Source organism: Ipomoea nil, unplaced genomic scaffold (genome assembly GCF_001879475.1).
Source record: "Ipomoea nil cultivar Tokyo-kokei standard unplaced genomic scaffold, Asagao_1.1 scaffold2537, whole genome shotgun sequence".
In the NCBI taxonomy this organism is placed as follows: domain Eukaryota; kingdom Viridiplantae; phylum Streptophyta; class Magnoliopsida; order Solanales; family Convolvulaceae; genus Ipomoea; species Ipomoea nil.
In genome coordinates this window covers 1,003,385-1,021,846 of record NW_017618965.1, presented here as the reverse complement: position 1 = coordinate 1,021,846, position 18,462 = coordinate 1,003,385, and the positions used below count along the sequence as shown (strand labels likewise).

At 40.7% G+C, this 18,462-nt stretch overlaps 1 long non-coding RNA gene across 2 annotated transcripts; it reads left to right on the top strand.

Annotated features, from left to right (window-relative positions):
- The first annotated feature begins 263 nt into the window (after positions 1-263).
- On the top strand, positions 264-3,133 carry LOC109153755. Of its 2 annotated transcripts, XR_002049593.1 has the most exons (7): positions 264-682; positions 1,042-1,076; positions 1,203-1,306; positions 1,623-1,714; positions 1,802-1,875; positions 2,364-2,430; positions 2,847-3,133. It is a non-coding gene; the product is annotated as an uncharacterized LOC109153755 (long non-coding RNA). The 2 variants fall into 2 exon arrangements; XR_002049592.1 differs by lacking the exon at positions 264-682 and having other exon boundaries at positions 689-1,076.
- The last annotated feature ends 15,329 nt before the right edge of the window (positions 3,134-18,462 follow it).

The window sequence follows — 18,462 nt, the reverse complement described above, 5'->3', positions numbered from 1 at the left end:
ATGTGTTATTTGCATAGTTTTTGTGAGTTAAAAATTACTCTAGCTAAATGTTTATGATTTGGTGACGAAATTTTACTTTTATACTTATTTTAAAAGTATACTCTCGCTATTGGTACGAAAGATTTTGTTACTCTCACTATTGATGTTTACAAATTATTTCACTAAAACTTAATTCCCACCAAAACTTTGTTTTTTGGCGCCAATTACTTGAACCCAATTAAATATTATAGAATATATATACTTAAAGTTAAAAAGTTAAAATAAAAAACCCAATCTCTCGCTGCCTCTGGATTCTCGATACGCCATTGCTGCCGACAATGCTCCAGTGCTCCCCGCTGCCTCTCGGTGCAGAACGACGATGACGTAGAATACCAGACGCCACCTCCCGCTCCCTATCATTTTCGTCGTCACGGACGTTGCAGATCAGCCGATAGTCCGACACCTACCGTTGCCTCCCTGTCCCTCTCGCTGTCGCCGCCATCGACGGAGTAGATCATCCGCCAATTTGCCACCTACCATTGGTATATTATGTATCCTTAGGTAATTCTTAGCTTTTTAATTACAAGAATATAAAAACTGGAGGCTGAGGAGAGGCGCCTGAGACAGAGAAAAGTCAAGAAAGAATTCACGATGATGTTGGAAGTAAGCTTTGTAGTGCTCATGTATTTTAAGCAACATTTAGGTAATTCATTTCTCTTTACTGGTTTTCAACAAGTTATTCTTGCCTCTTGGTTTGTTGAAGCTATAGTCTTACAGTAGCCTTGTGGATGCATTTTCAATATATTTTACTTTCTAATAGGTTATTTAATGTAGTAAAACATACTACATTTTCTTTATAATAATTGCCCTTGTTTCCAGCCTATAATAATCAGTATTAAATTAGAGTATGCTGCACCAAGCCACACTTAGTAGTGCCCATGCTGTTACAATGATTTTATGATTAGTTGTGCTGTTATTGGTTCAAATAATTAGCATCTTTTGAATGAAATGGATCAACTCCTGACTTCTTTTGTCACTGTTAATTTTTAATTTTCCCTTCAGGAGTCCAAGGAACTTACATCATCAACAAGATGGAGGTAGGGACATTTTTATTTAATACCCATGTATTGTTGTACTTGGTCTTCATATATTTAGTTGTTCAGATATGCCCTTGTAAAATAGTCTTATAAAATTCTTATGGTGTATCTTGTTTGATAATCTAGCAAGGCAGTAACAATGTTTGAAGATGATGAACTGTTCAAGGCTGTGGAAAGAGACAGATCGTGAAGATCTCTTTAGAAACTATTTAGTTGATCTTCAGAAAAAGGTTAGCAGAAGATATTGAGTATGATAGTTATGTATTCTTAGTGAGTAATTTTTGCATTAGCCAAATACCAGTCTGTATCTTTACAGAATGAAGAAGGCCTATGCTTTGAGTAAGATAAGTGCAAAATACCTAAAAGTGAAAAGCCTAATGTCAGGTTATCTACTTGTATTGTTTGTGCGCTTGTGCATCTGAATACTTTGAATTAAATTGCTGATGATTACTTCAGATAGATTATAATGCTATATCCTGCAACTGGAAGGGATCACACAATTTTTTTCAAATGTGACTTAGTCCTCATGTACTTGTGTGTATCCAGGAAAATGCAAATGCTCAAGAGAACTACCGATAATGAGGGAGAAAATGGGACACTCTTTGTAGAGATTTTGAAGAAAGTATACTTCAAGGAAGGTCACATATATATGAGAAACATATCTTTGTTAGTATCGTGTACATCATCTTTATTGCTTTTTATTTTTCTACATCTGCTTGATACAGGTTTCTTCCATGTTGATCGTCAACTGAGAATTTGATACGCACTCCAAATGGAAAGCTAGCTATACTTGATTTTTGTAAGAGTTCACTCTATAAGAGTACATTATGGAGATTCATTCTAGGTTATACTTGGTTCTATATGAGATCCTTTCCATGAGGATATTTTGTAGAAAATCTCATTCTAGAGTAAATATAGCTTTTTGCTTTGACCTCCTGAGGTTTGGGAAAGTCTTGTTTTCCTTATGTTCAAATTAGTAGGTCACAACAAAATGGTGAAATTTTATATAACAAATACTATGATCAGAGATCAAATGCAAGCAACCCAATTCTGTTTAATCTTTGTATGGACAGATGTAGTCATTCAAGGTATTCTATATATCAATTTCATTACTATTATTTTTTTCATTTTGAGCATAAATGATAGTTCTCCATTTTCTATGACAAATATGTGTCCAGTGATATCATATTATAACATACTATAGCTATCTATTAGTCTGGTAGTAGTCAAGTACTTGAGCTGTGTTTGGCTATGAATTCATGATTGTTATGCTTTATTTATTTATAGATCAAGAAAAGATAAAGTTGGGTTCAGACATCAATAGCAGAGAAAGATGAGTACTACTCAGAGAAAGGTAGGAAGTTATTTAAAGAAATTATCAGTCATTTTGTATATACGTTAACTCTATATTCATATGAAATATATATTTTTTCTTTGCTCTAAGTATTGATGTTTTTGTTTAAAATTGTTATTGTTATGTTGTGTTGGAACTAGCTTCATGTCATTAAGTTGTCTCATGGACTATATATAAGTTAGATGTTGCATTAGGGAGTGATTGGTGAAGAATGAAAAAAAAAATAGCAAAACTTGTTGATACTTTTATCTTTGATTTGATGTATACCAACACTTACAAATAAGTCTTTAAATGCATCAGTTTAATTGATATGCATAGTGGCATGTATATATACATACATCAATAACTCACAATTGCAAATTATTATTTATTCAATTATACTGAGTATATCTTTGTTGGCTATTTTTATTTACCAGGTGGCATTCAAAGATGAAAATTGGCTTACCTAACACCGCATTGAATGTATACGTTTTTTTTGTATGAAGTAGATTGAACATTTTTGCTTTGGAGCTGTTTTTGTCTAAACTAAAAATGTTTACTTGTATAGTTTCACCTTTCAAAATAGCCAACAGTTACATTACTATGGCTATTTGTTAGCTATAATTAGTTTTTTTGCCTTTAGTCTTTACAAAGTTGTGTGAAACATTTCATTTCGGTAGTGATGATGATGTCTTTTAATATATTGATGAGTTTACTTTGATTGTATTATTGTTAAAATTATAAATTGTATTAATACAATATCTATTGTTACAACATAAGATTTATGATAAAAAAATGTATTACAAAAATTAATATTTATTGAGCAAGGACAATATATACAAATTAGAACTTTTAAAAAATAATATTTGACAATAAAATATAACATTTAGTGACAGGCAAAATTTAATATAGTGAGAGAATTTTGTTAGTAAATAGCAATATTAATGACGGGATTCTACATCGTTAAAAGAATAAATGAGGGGAAATTATGTTAGTGAATTGTTGTATTAACGACGGGATTCTTTGCCACAAAAAGAACATTTTAGTGAAGGTAAATATACTATCACTATATGCTCACTAATGACGGTATCATATCCCGTCATTAATTGTTTTTAACCGCGAAAGCTATAACGACGGGTCGCGACGGTAAATTTTCCGTCATTAAAAGTCTTTTATGATGGTTTTTGATTCTTTAGTGACGGTTTTACCTCTCACTAATGACAAATTTTCTTGTAGTGTTTATAACCCTTGACCACTAAGATAAGGACCCCCTAAATAAATATTTATACATAAATAGGTATATCACTACTATTCTGAATATATTCCCCTAAACTTCTATTTTATATATATATATATATATATATATATATATATATATATATATATATATATATATATATATATATATATATATATATATATATATATATACACGACCTAAAGAATGTAGTAAATCTCAACTACATTTGTATGCTACACTTACACGCAAATTATTATTAAAATTATTATTAAAATTATTAAAATTATTATTATTATTATTATCATCATCATCACCACCACCACCACCACCACCACCACCACCACCACCACCACCACCACCACCACCACCACCACCACCACCACCACCACCATCATCATCATCATCATCATCATTATTATTATTATTATTATTATTATTACACCCTAACCCTAATCACATTGCCTAAACCTAAATCTTCTATGGTTGCGTCATGTACGGTACATCCCTATATGCTTTTATATATATATATATATATATATAAACTTGTGAGCCTATAGAACATCCTCCCTTATTTATACGCATTCATATAAATTGTTACAGTCATGTTATATACAATAATATCCCTAGCTCCAAACCATACACATGTACCCTAGCCATGATAATCTTATATGCATCTATGAGTTTGCACTTAGCATTTCCTAACCCTGAAATATCACTCTGTACAAATTACATCACTCTTATATACACATACCCTGAGATAGCCCTAATTCTACGTTTCTCCCTCGCATGACCTCCCTGTTACCACCCGTACCTTCCTTAAGTACTTGTGTGATCAAATTCTGTCAAGATTTCCCAAGATAAACCTTTTAGTATTCAAGAACTTATACTATTTTATTCGTAATTATTAAAGAATATTTGTATACGAATTGCATTTTCCCATTTATAGGTGGAAATTTATATTTTCATATGTAATGCACATAGCTCGCATGTTTATGTCAAAACACACACTTACACGCATTCATGAATATACACAAAGCATGATCGAAGGCATCCCACTATGCACATATACAATATTATTAATTACAAGCAACCTGCATATAAGTGACCAATACTTGTTATGTGATCACCCACCATCATCCATGATACGCAAAATAAAGATCCTAATTCTATTTGTCTCCCCATCAATTATTTACCCCATAAGGAACAAGAACCTTCCTCCTAATCACTTACAACCTTTTCCTCAAAATCTGATTTTCGCTATTTGAATAATTGTTATATGATTTATGACCTTCCTGAATTTATATGACAAATGTTTGGTTATACCACGATGTTGAGAACGTGAAATTGTTAATCATGCACTAATTTAACATGTTTAATAAATGTGCTTTATGATTCCATAGGACTAGTTATTATTTAAGACCCGAAATGGGTTCACATGCCCTCATACTCTATGCCTATAGACCTAAGAAATTGCATATTTAGCATGATTACGACTGTATGCATATAGGCATGGCAACTTGCAGGTTCCGCATATAACATAATAGCTAATTATCATACGTATTAGGATTGTTATTTTGTAGCTGTGAGTATCTGGTATAGTTTGCTTAGCACAATGATTAGGCAATAGATCCTATATATATGGAATTTTGGCCCACGACACGCTACACTACAAAATAAATATTTGCATCCATTCGTAAATGAGGTTCACCTATGCTGATATATGTGCATATGTGCATCATAATAATTATGTGGCTATCCGAATCTGCACCCGCATGGTATTTGCCTCTCATTTAGGTACATAAATAATTATATGTTCAGTGCAACTTATGATCCTATATGTTAAATCATTATAAAATAATTAAACAATGAGCATGCCATCTATGTTATGTCATTAGTCATCCGTAAAATTAACATAATGTGAGTTGCATATTTATAACCTTGTTATTTGGTGCATTTTGCAAGCACAATAGTTAGGCTTAAACCCAGTAAATTTATATGTGCATATGTCTATATCTCCCGTATAATACTTTCCTTAAGTACCATTATACTAATTCGGGCTCTTTACCCAAAATAATTTTTAAGTTTCGGGGATGAAGCTTCTTGTAAGGGGGGAGAGTGTAACACCCCGTGTTACGGCCTTCAATCCCGGATTAATTATTTAATTAATTCCGCTAATAATAATTAAAAAAAAAGATTTAATTTGTTTAGGATTCCCTTTAATTAATTAATGTGGTCCACCATGGATTGTGGACCCTTGCCTAAACTAGAGTCTTAAGCCTATTAGGAATAAAGAGGGTAAACCTTTTACTAGTCAGATTCTAATTAGGAATCTTAGACCTATATATCTATTAGGAATAAAGAAAGTGGGCCTTTATTATTCAGATTATGATTAGGACTCCTGATTCTATAAATAGGGGATTAGAAAGCAATTAGAATCCTTACCACCCATAGTTATATTACACAAAAATATTTTCAGGAGATTCCACACCACCAAGCCTAGGGAGATCAATCGGATGGAAATCTTAGGGAAGAACCTTAATAGCCAAGGGAGGATTAATTAAGGCTAAGAGGTAACCCATGTCTCAACAAAACCTATTTTCCTTGCTATAATCTCCTTCTTTGGCTCCCTATTCTATACTTGTGTCTTGGTGAAATCTTCTATGATAATTGTGATATGATCTTGATAATTGTTGTGATGATTTTATGTGTGATCTTGATGATCTTGATGATGATAAGAGGATCTTGATAATTATGTGGTGTTCTTGAAAAATCTTGACGTTCTTGATTTTTAAAGATAAAGCATGATTTCGATTAGAGCCCTAGGTTGAATCATGAATTTCGTATTGGGATTTTTCTTGGTATATTTGGGTGGGAATTCACATGTTCGGGTGTTGATTATGTTTAGGAGTCATGATAGGTCATGTTCTATGTGATTGTTGCTTTTGATCCGTTAATTGCTTATGTGGTGTCGTTATTTGCGTCTAAAAAGTGTCTAAGCATGGTTTCGGGTTCCACAAAGGATCCCGGGATGCTTAATTTGATAAAGAGTCAGTGGTGGTAGGTGGGGCTAGGGGGGACCCACGACCTTCCCGCTGCCCAAAGAGACACCGACGGGCAGCGGGCAGCCGGCGGGCAGGCGTCTGCCCGCCGGGCACTCGCTGTCCAGTAATTCGTCGCCGGCGGGTGGCCCTCCACCCACCGGCTACCTGCTGGTTTGTTACCCACCCCGGGTCTTTGGCTTCCCCGTTTGATGTTCCCCAGTCCCCATGGTGTCCCAACAGACCCCGTTTGTCATGCGTGAGTCTAGTTTGATGATTCGGGTACCTTTCGTAGGTTAGAAGAGTCTCAGGTATTGCATGCTAGTTGAATCGGTAACCCGTTGGCCTAGGAGGAAGATGCATGAACCCCTTAGGACTATTCTTAGTATGTGAATGACCACACGTAAGTTTATTTATACGTCTTCCCCCTTCCCAATGTGCTATTACGTGCTACAATGTGTTATGTGATGCATGATTCTCCAATTCGGTTGCGATCAAATTGGGTGTTCCTGAGCTGCGGTTCAGAAGTTGGCTGCGGTCAAATTGGTTACTCATGAGCTGCGGTTCATGTTCCTGGCTGCAGTCAGTGATTCACTCCTTGGGCTACAGCCCACATGGGCCTCGTGTGCTGATGGTCCACCGACTGGACGCGCCAGCGGTGTGTAGGGCCACCAGCCTGAGGAAGGCCATAACCCACCGAATGAGTGATCAGGCGGTGTGTAGGGCTATGGTCGGCTGCGATCCACCGAGTGATGGGCCAGCGGTATGCAGGGTCGTAGTCTCCGAGGATCATTGCCAACCGAATGAGTCCCTCAGGCGGTGTGTAGGGCTTGATCCGCTACGATCCACCGACTGTGCTCGTCAATGGTGTGTAGGGTCGTAGTCCCCAAAAGAGGATCGCAGTCCACCTTTTGAGCGCGTCAGTGGTGTGTAGGGCTGTGATCCGCCGTCAAACTATCGACGGTATATACGGTTGGTTGCGATCAACCCCTTCATGCTGCGGTATGAGGTAGGGTGCTGCGGGGCCGTGTTAGTGCTATATGCACTAACCCTCATGTTCGGGGCATGCGATTGGTCCCGTTGCGCCACCAAAGTGTGCTTGTGTGATATGAATGATGATTGAATGATTTTTTTTTTCCTGGTTCATACTCAGTCATTCTTTCTTAGCGCCGGGCTCACTCGGTTGCTCCACCTACTCGGCCATTCTTTACCGCAGTGTTCAGTCGCCCACTCGGTTGCTCCACCTACTCGGTCATTCTTTACCGCAGCATTCAGTTGCCCACTCGGTTGCTCCACCTACTCGGTCATTCTTTACCGCAGTGACCCCATGATCCACTCGGTTATCCACTCTTCTGGCCACTCGGTTGCTCCACCTTTCCGGTCATTCTTTACCGCAGTGTCCCCTGATCTACTCGGTTGCTCCACCTTTCCGGTCATTCTTTACCGCAGTGTCTCCCAGATCCACTCGGTTGCTCCACTTTTCGGTCATTCTTTACCGCAGTGACCACTCGAATGTTCGACCTTTGATGCGTCCAGGATTTTTTAGGACCTTTTTTTTTTTTTTTCTTTTCTAGGACCCAGGACCGTTATTCAACGGTATTCCGACCCATGACTGGGATAGGAATCGATCCTGGGACCTCCCTTTATTTCGGACTTTCAAGGACCCAGGACCGGTTTCTTATTATGATCCACGTTCAAGGGTTCAAGGCTCAGCAGGGTCAAAGGCTCCGGGCAGGCTCATGGCTTTCGACTGGGTTAGGCTCAAGGCTTTGGGGTTTGGCTTGTGGTACAGACCCAAGGTAATGGGGAGGCTCATGGTATAGACCCGAGGTACTGGGGAGGCTCATGTTACAAGGAGACCCGAGGTGCTGGGGAGGCTCATGGTACAAGGTATGATACAACCCAAGGTACCGGGGAGGCTCATGGCTCAGGGCGGGCTCAAGGCCCGGGGGGGAAGGCTCAAGGCCGGCTCAAGGCTCGGGCTTCGACCCAGGGCTTGGGGGGGCTTCGACCTAGGGCTCGGGGTGGCTTCGACCCAGGGCTCGGGGTGGGGGGTGGCTTCGACCCAAGACTCGGGGGTTCGACCCCGGGCTAGGGGGTGGGGCTCGGCCCGGGGCTCAGGGCCTGACCCAAAGGCTCAGGGCTCGACCCAGGGCTCAGGGCACAAGGTTTAGGACCCGGGCTCAGGGTTTAGGATCATTATTTCACCATATTCCGACCCATGCTTGGGCTGGGAATCGATCCTGGGAATGATGATTGAATGATTTGAAAGTTAACTGTGACCTTAGATACATGTTCTTTATGATATTATCGCTATATAACTGATTATCCTTGTTTAATGTGCTTATCCCTACCTGTTGAGTCTATTCCTGGTTTTAAAGCTAGAGTCTCCTAAATATATATCTTTCTGCTTCAAAATGGTTTTCGTATATCTATATATATATTTACCTATATTGTATTTCAACGCATTGGTGTGGGTTACTAGCATCATTCGCTGAACAGATATATTTGGCTTTCAGGCACAGATGAGTAGACCCCGGAGCGCGCTAGAGATCCGAAGCATAGATTAGCCAGTTTTCCTTTCGGCCTGAGTGCCATGATTATGTATTGACATTGCTTTGAGGATATTTAGTTATGTTTAGCCTGTGCATCTGAGTTCTCCAGCTTAGATGTGCATAGCACCCCGCACTCTTATGTTTAGTTTTGGGATTTAATGAGAATTTACATTTATTATATAAGTTTTAAAAGTTTAAAAATTTCGGGGTGTTACAAGAACAGCTCAAGGTATAATCTACCATCACACAGCAGATTAACACCCAACATGCATAACACAAAAGAATAAGGACACAACCATTGGCAACACATTGCCTTTGTGACTACACACGTCACAACAAGAGATACTCAAAAAACGGCTACACAAGCCTTCGTGACATCACCCATCACGAATCGATATGCCTTCCTTATGCCCGGTTCCAACCTTATGGCTACCCCCAACCTTATGTCTAGTTCCAACCATTACCTCCAGGACCCCTGTACAACCAAGTCCAACCTTTTCCCTCCTGGAACCGTCGTCCCCCACCAAAGACCACCAATTCATAGTACACAAGGTACCGATCACACACACGGCAACACATGCCACCCAAGAAATACGTGAACCTTACACAATGGCCACAAACTCCATAATCGCGTCATGGCCACCACGAGGACCACTGCCGTACCTTTGTGATTAAGGCCCCATAAACCGAAATCGTGCAATCCAGATACAGCCACACACACACCACACCTCAACAAGAATCAATCAACGGATCACAACGAAGATATGAAACCATACTCAATCAAGGAATTGATCACAGTCCAACAACAACGATGATTAACACAAGTTATCATCAACATGCAATAGGAAGGTACAAACAACACACACGCTAGCATTTAAACACCGAACTAGCATGCTTATCAAATGGGTAAACCAAACGTAGTTCCGAAGAACACACAAGACTCAAGACACCAACACCTAGATGGATTCCTACCATATAGTTCTAGACATACGAAACATCAAGAAGACGCTCAAATAGTTCAACAAAAGAACATCGGGAAGTCAAAAGACCAAATATCGAGTCAAAAGAATCACGGGGAACAAATCCCCAAACAACACCATCATGTTCCCCGTGGGTGGACCCACGGGTAGACCCCCACCCGTGGTTCCGCCCGCGGGTACACACCCACAAGCCATATGTTCCCCGCGGCTGGGGCGGGGGGTAGGCTACTGCCGGCCGTTCCGCCCGCGGGTACACTCCTGTGCCCAAAATAATCTCTTCGGGGATTTTCAACACCAAGCTCAAATTCAAGTCCAAAACATGCCAAATCTCCCCAAATACAACAAAATGACTTGAATCAAAGGAATAGCCAAGCAATGGCACACATGAACCCTCTAAATATGCATTTTCACAAGATAATGCATAAACACTCACATTTCATAGCAAAATCACATGTAGAATCCAAGAAATCATCATATAGGTAAGCAAAATAGATTTTGTAGAGCATGGGTTACCTCTTTTAGACAAATTCTTCACTCAAAACACTTCCCAAAGACCCAAACAAGGTTCACCTTCAACACCCACTTCAAGAACACACCAAAAGATCATAAAGATTCTATGTTTAAGAAAATACACCTTAGAAAACACTAAAAAACAAGATGAACATAGATCTTACCCTCCTAGATGCTCAAAGGTATGAAAGGTAGAATCTTGGAGACAACGCTTGAAGATTTGATAAAGCTTCAACTTGGCTTGGAAGAAAAGCTATCCAACTTTTAGAGAGAAGGGAGAGCTCAAATTTGGGAAGTGTAAGGAGCAAGAATGAGGAGTGTCTACTAGGTTAGTTTGCATTACTAACACAAGGTGAAATGTCATGAATTCCCTTACTAAAATGAAGAGGTGTAAGGGAACAAGGGAACTCCTCACAAAGCTTAAGGTACAACCTTGACTTTGGGGTTGACTAGTCAATTACTAGTCCCCGACAATTGAATTTTCAGGAATTTAAGGAATTAAATTACCAATTGGTTTAGGATTAATTACTTAATTAATCCCTTAATTGAATTTGGATTACGGGGTGTCACATCCTCTCCCCCTTCAAAGAAACTTCGTCCCCGAAGCTTGGGTACGACGAATTAAAACAAACGGTGGGATGAAACAACAATGCGACAATAGGGTCAAGAACATCCTCTTTTGGTCAAAACCCAAAAGATTCACAAGACATCAAAGCAAGCAAGAAAGTATATCAACACCAAGATTGAAAGAATGAAACCAACGGATATGATGAGCATATTAAACTCTAAACCAAACACCACTACCAACTTCTAACCAACAACCAAGAACTAACAACTAGCTCAAAACACCAACCAACAAAGCTAACTACTCAACTAAACAAACAAGCAAGAACAAGCACACAAGCATCTAACAAACGGTAATAGCAACTAAAGAGATAACAACAAGCTAAGGAAAGGAGACGAGATTGCCACAACTCCACCCTAGAAGGACTCGCTCTACGATTCCTCGGCTAGAACTGGTCTCAAGCTGGTCCAACCTCTGGTTAACTGCGACGGACGGCGTCTTCATAAAAGCGAAGCAACTAAACCAACTACTCAAACAACAAGCTAACAACCATGGCAAAGAAGAGAGAACGACTAAACGCACAACTGAGCAAACAACTACCAACAAACCTACTAACAAAACAAGCAAGGGACGCATCAAGGTTCCACAACGAAAACGGTTGGCTTGCGAAACGGATGACAAAGCTTGAGAAATGGGTTGCAAACGAGGTTTTACGGAACAAAGGTGTTCGCCACTAATCAAAGTTAGAGGAAACAAGGGTTTAAAGTAAGGTGGTAAGATGGATATGCTTGGTCACAACGAAGTTCAACACCAAAACCGTCGGTTAACAAAACGAGAGACAAGACTTAGTGATAGGTTGAGGGTTCACAAAGGTACGGCAAGAAAGAAAGATAAGGTGATAGATTAAAGATTTATCGGAAAGGAAAGCTAACTTCACACCGAGCCTAACGCTTGCTCAAAACTAGCCAACGATCTACTGAAAACGAGACGGCTCAGCTAAAGAACAAGCCACAAACAGAAACTGACACCACAAGAACTCTAAACTAGATCACTCGGGGTCACAAAACCAGGGTTGCATCTTCAACTGATCTCTGCTGGCTTCTTCAACCAAAGGGAACAAGGTACCCCCACTACTTAACTTGAGCTCGGCATCTGCTTGAACTTGATTCGTCACTTCCGACCAGGCTACAACTGCTAGATCCAAAACACAGGTTGGATGTCCTTCTCTCCGACTCTAGGGTGAACTTGAAGAAGGCTACCGACTTAACACTTGCATTAGCACACCGCTCACAACTCTCTACAAAGCAGCGCTTGAAAACTTCAAAACTTCGGCCCAGAAGAGAGGTTCAAAGCAGGGATGGTAACAAAGGAGAGAGGTAACTAATGGGAAAGAAGACTCATAAGAAGAGATGCGGTTCAACGGAAAAGATTAGAGTGAAGGGTTTGGGTTCAAAAACTCAAGGACCACGTTACATAGGAGTAGGATCAAAGTCATCAAAGTTGAAACTTAGGAAATAAGGTTGCCACCTTGCACAGAATCGTTAGAAGTGGGGAATACAAGAACGAGGTTCGATTCAAAGGGGAAGATCAAGGTGAGAGTTTAGGTTCAACAATTTGAGGACCATGTTGATTAAGAAGAAGAGAATTGTAAACAAGGTTACAACTTAGGGAGTAAGTAATCAAAACGAGGTTTAAGGAAGTTGAAAAGAATTTCCCCACGGAGGGTATCCGATTTAAACTCAAGGGTAGCGATAACTAGGAAGGGAATTAAGATTCTCAAAGTCACAACTCAGGAAAGATGAGGTCGTAACCTTGAACAGAGTCAAATCAAGAGAGGAACAAGAACGAGGTTTGAAAGAATTGAAAGGATTTCCCAACGAAGGGTACTATATTTAGGCTCAAGAATAGCGTAGGTTAGGAAGGAAATCAAGATTTTCAAGATTACAACTTAGGAAAACGAGGTTGTCATCTTGTATAGAATCAAATTAAGAAGGAAACGAGAATGACGCTCGAAGAGATAGGAAAGATTTCTCGGAAAGAGGCAATTGGTTTGACAAGAAGAGGATAGAAAGACGGCTTAAAGAAGGTTAATGATTCTCGACTTCAGGCTACTTCTTCGACTTAACACTTCAATCACTGCACTATTGACGAACTGAAGGCTCTCTACTTTGACTCGGACGTGGCTTAACTCTTAGACCTGCCAGATTCTTCAAAAGCAGATGTCACCGCCGTCTTGCAGAAGATGATTTAGAAAGAAAACAAGAACAAGGTTCGGAAGAAACAGACTACTTGGCAAAAAGGGTGATTGGGTTTGTCTATAGGAAATAAGAGATTTACGAGGGTCAAGGCTCTCAAACAAGCTAACACCCGAAGCTAACATGCCGGAAAGGCACAAAGACGAAAGAAGGTGCAACTAAAGGGTACAAGAGCTTACTTCAACGGTTCCCACTTGCATCTGCCTCACGACTGTGGGTCTTGCTTTGCCGAGGTCCCGACTTCGTACACAGGTCCTGGTTGTTACTTCCACTTAGCCCATCGTTGCTTCCACTTCGATGCTTACTTCCCAACCGGGGTCTCACACTACCAACTGGTTTTGAGTCCGCTGAAGTCTTCCTCTTAAACCTGCACTCGAAGGACTGGTGACCTTTCTTGCCACAAGCAAAGCACTCTATCGGTTTCCCAAGACAGTCCACGCCGGGGTGGTCATTTCCACACTTCTTGCAAACGGAGTGCCTTCCCTTAGCCTCGATCTTCCGGATTGGTTTGGGAGCCTTACCTCTCTTAGAGTCGTCTCTTTGCAGGCTTCTTGTAGATCCAACACTAGTAGCCATCAAACTCCTAACCACAGGTGAAACTCTTTCGTCAAGCTTCTTCTTACGGTTCTCCCGGATTCCTTTTTGAACTTGCTGAACTCGGTAGGGGTCGGCTGCACAAAGGTAGGCCTCCTTGACACGAGCAGGATAGAACTGTTCACGTAACTTAACCTTCAGGTCCTCCCAACTGAACTCCGGATCTTGTCTACAAGTTGGTCTTTCAAGCATCCACCACGAATCCGCTTCTTGCCTAAGGTAGAACGTAGCTAACTCCACCTGGCGATCCTCCGGGCAAATCACAGCTTCGAAGATCTTGTCAAACATCCGGGTCCACTCGTCCAGCACTGCGGGATCTTCTTCACCGGCGAAGATCGGGGGACGGAGATTTGCGACTTGGCGTACTATGTCCCGATTCCCATTCTGAAGAGGGTCGTTGTTGAGGAGGGCGTTGCTCAACGTCTGGGTGATCTACGTCAGATGATGGAGGCTTTGAGGTAACTGTTCACTGGTGACTGTTTCTGAAGACCTTGCACGACGTCTCGATGGTGCCATCCCCGACTTCTACAACAACAGCACGATAACGGGAGGAAACTTAGGACCCGCACCCTTACCTGGTGCCTTAACTAAAGAGAACCAAAGCTAAAAGGAAAACAAAGCATAGACAAACACAACGGGAAACCGTAAAAGAACTCACAACCTCACCGCGCGTCCTAAAGTCCTAAGCCTAAACACTTAGATTCTTATGGTCATCTTAAGGTCTCAAACCACACTTAGCCACTTAGAAGTCTAGACTTTATCAACCTAGGCTCTGATACCAACTGTAACACCCCCTAATTTCCATGCTAATTAAAGCCTTAAACATGCAGATATCTAAACAAAACATCAAACACAGCGGAAGACTGAAAAGGATTATATAAACTGGAAACGAAAGGGGTGCTATGCCACGCTCACCCAGAGGTGAATGCACAGGCTAACATCAGCATAAACCACAATCTAAAATCCATACATGTCCAAAGTACTATAGTCTATCATTGGCACACAGGCCATAATAACAAAACATGGGAACTACACTAGCAGGTTCTAGACCGCGCTCACGTCTATACATCACCTGAAAGAAACACATAAAAGATGGGACGACGCCCGGTCAGCGAATAATGCTGGTAACCCACCAATACATGTGAAATATCATACATAGATAGGCTATACCTATGTAAAATCATTTCGAAACGGAATATACATATATATGTTCAAAACCAAGAGCAAAAGTCAACACAAGACTCTAAGCACTCTCAATAAGAATAGGGAACACATCCCAAGACCACACGAGGTACAACAACTCACAAGAACAGCTCAAGGTATAATCTACCATCACACAGTAGATTAACACCCGACATGCATAACACAAAAGAATAAGGACACAACAATTGGCAACACATTGCCTTTGTGACTACATACGTCACAACAAGAGATACTCACAACAACGGCTACACAAGCCTTCGTGACATCACCCATCACGAATTGATATGTCTTCCTTATGCCCGGTTCCAACCTTATGGCTACCCCCAACCTTATGTCTAGTTCCAACCATTACCTCCAGGACCCCTGTACAACCAAGTCCAACCTTTTCCCTCCTGGGACCGTCGTCCCCCACCAACGACCACCAACAAGACCACCAATTCATAGTACACAAGGTACCGATCACACACACGGCAACACATGCCACCCAAGAAATACGTGAACCTTACACAAAGGCCACAAACTCCATAATCGCGTCAAGGCCACCACGAGGACCATTGCCGTACCTTTGTGATTAAGGCCCCATAAACCAAAATCGTGCAAACCAGGTACAGCCTCACACACACCACACCTCAACATGAATCAATCAACGGATCACAACGAAGATATGAAACCATACTCAATCAAGGAATTGATCACAGTCCAACAACAACGATGATTAACACAAGTCATCATCAACAATATGAAGGTACAAACAACACACACGCTAGCATTTAAACACCGAACTAGCATGCTTATCAAACGGGTAAACCAAACGTAGTTCCGAAGAACACACAAGACTCATCACGGTTCAACGAAACACAATGCTGAACAGTTAGCACGACTCAAGACACCAACACCTACATAGATTCCTACCATATAGTTCTAGACATACGAAACATCAAGAAGATGCTCAAATAGTTCCACAAAAGAACATCGGGAAATCAAAAGACCAAATACCGAGTCAAAAGAATCACGGGGAACAAATCCCCAAACAACACCATCATGTTCCTCGCAGGTGGACCCACGGGTAGACCCCCACCCGTGGTTCCGCCCGCGGGTACACACCCACAAGCCATATGTTCCCCGCGGGTGGGGCGGCGTGTAGGCCACTGCCCGCCGTTCCGCCCGCGGGTACACTCCTGTACCCAAAATAATCCCTTCGGGGATTTTCAACACCAAGCTTAAATTCAAGTCCAAAATATGCCAAATCTCCCCAAATACAACAAAATAACTTTAATCAAAGGAATAGCCAAGCAATGGCAGACATGAACCCTAAACACAAGCTCTAGATATGCATTTTCACAAGACAATGCATAACCACTCACATTTCATAGCAAAATCACATGTAGAATCCAAGAAATCATCATATAGGTAAGCAAAATAGATTTTGTAGAGCATGGGTTACCTCCTGTAGACAAAAACCTTCACTTAACACTTCTCCAAGCTCCTACTAAGGCTCACTTTCCAAACCCACTTCATGAACACACCAAAAGATCATAAAGATTCTATCTTTAAGAAAAGACACCTTAGAAAACACTAAAAACACAAGATGAACATAGATCTTACCCTCCTAGATGCTCAAAGGTATGAAAGGTAGAATCTTGGAGACAACACTTGAAGATTTGATAAAGCTTCAACTTGACTTGGAAGAAAATCTATCGAACTTTTAAAGAGAAGGGAGAGCTCAAATTTGGGAAGTGTAAGGAGCAAGAATGAGGAGTGTCTACTAGGTTAGCTTGCATTACTAACACAAGGTGAAATGTCATGAATACCCTTACTAAAATGAAGAGGTGTAAGGGAACAAGGGAACTCCTCACAAAGCTTAAGGTACATCCTTGACTTTGGGGTTGACTAGTCAATTACTAGTCTCCGACTATTGAATTTTTAGGAATTTTAGGAATTAAATTACCAATTGGTTTATGATTAATTTCTTAATTAATCCCTTAATTGAATTTGTATTACGGGGTGTCACAACCATCCTCCACCACAACCATGTGACGGTAAAACTCCTTAACCAAACTTGGGTATGTCTCGACCCTGATGACGAGAAACCCATCTAACAACCCTTGGTATCTAAGCATATCCAACAAAGAACTAGAGAAAGATTCTGGGTCGAAAGCTTTAACGAGATAATGGGTATCCACTCATTCTACCTTTCTTGCCAAACTTGATCTTCTTGGCATGATTAAGAGATGACCCAAAGCTCAACCAAAGGAACCCAAACTTTCCTCTTCTTTTTCTTCCTTCTTCTCGCTGCTCTATCTCTCTCTCGTTGTTCTCTCTCTCTCTCTCTCTCTCTTGCGACGGCCCGGCGACGGCGAGGAACTCCGACGGATGGCGGCTCCAGCAGGCAATGGTGGTGGCGGCTTGGTCTTCGACGGCAACGGGGACCGGCGGGTGGCAGGTGGTGGCGACGGGTTGATGAAGGGGGTGGTCTCGGCTGACTCACGGGTAGGGATAGGGGAAAGAAAAAGAAAATTGGGATTTAGGGATTTCGGGAGAAATTGGGAAAAGGAGATGATTTAATTTGGGGATTTGGGTAAAGTGGAAATTTATGGTTTAGATAGAATTAAAATTGGATAGGTTTCAAGAAATATATTTAGCTCAAGTGGTTAAAGGGTTGGGTTGGCAAATTGCACACCCGAGTTTGAAACTCAAGGTTTGCGAATAAAAGTCTACTTGTTTTTTAGGCTTCGCAAAAAGGATTTTATGGATTTTTCTATTCGAATAATGCTTGGAGAAGTTTGTGACTCACAAGAAGGAAAGGTTGCAATTAATACATGTGCAAAGATGATGGAATTAACTCAAGCATGACTGTTTTTCGAATAATGCTTGGAGAAGTTTGTGACTCACAAGAAGGAAAGGTTGCAATTAATACATGTGCAAAGATGATGGAATTAACTCAAGCATGACTGTTTTAGAGGTAAACAACTATCTCTACGAAAGGCTTAAACTTAAAACTAAAAGAATCATTCATATGACAAGGATACAAGGCAACTCAAACAGTCAACAAATCAAATAGTCAACGAAGGAAACAAGACAACACACCATGGCAACAAGAAACAAGATGCGTT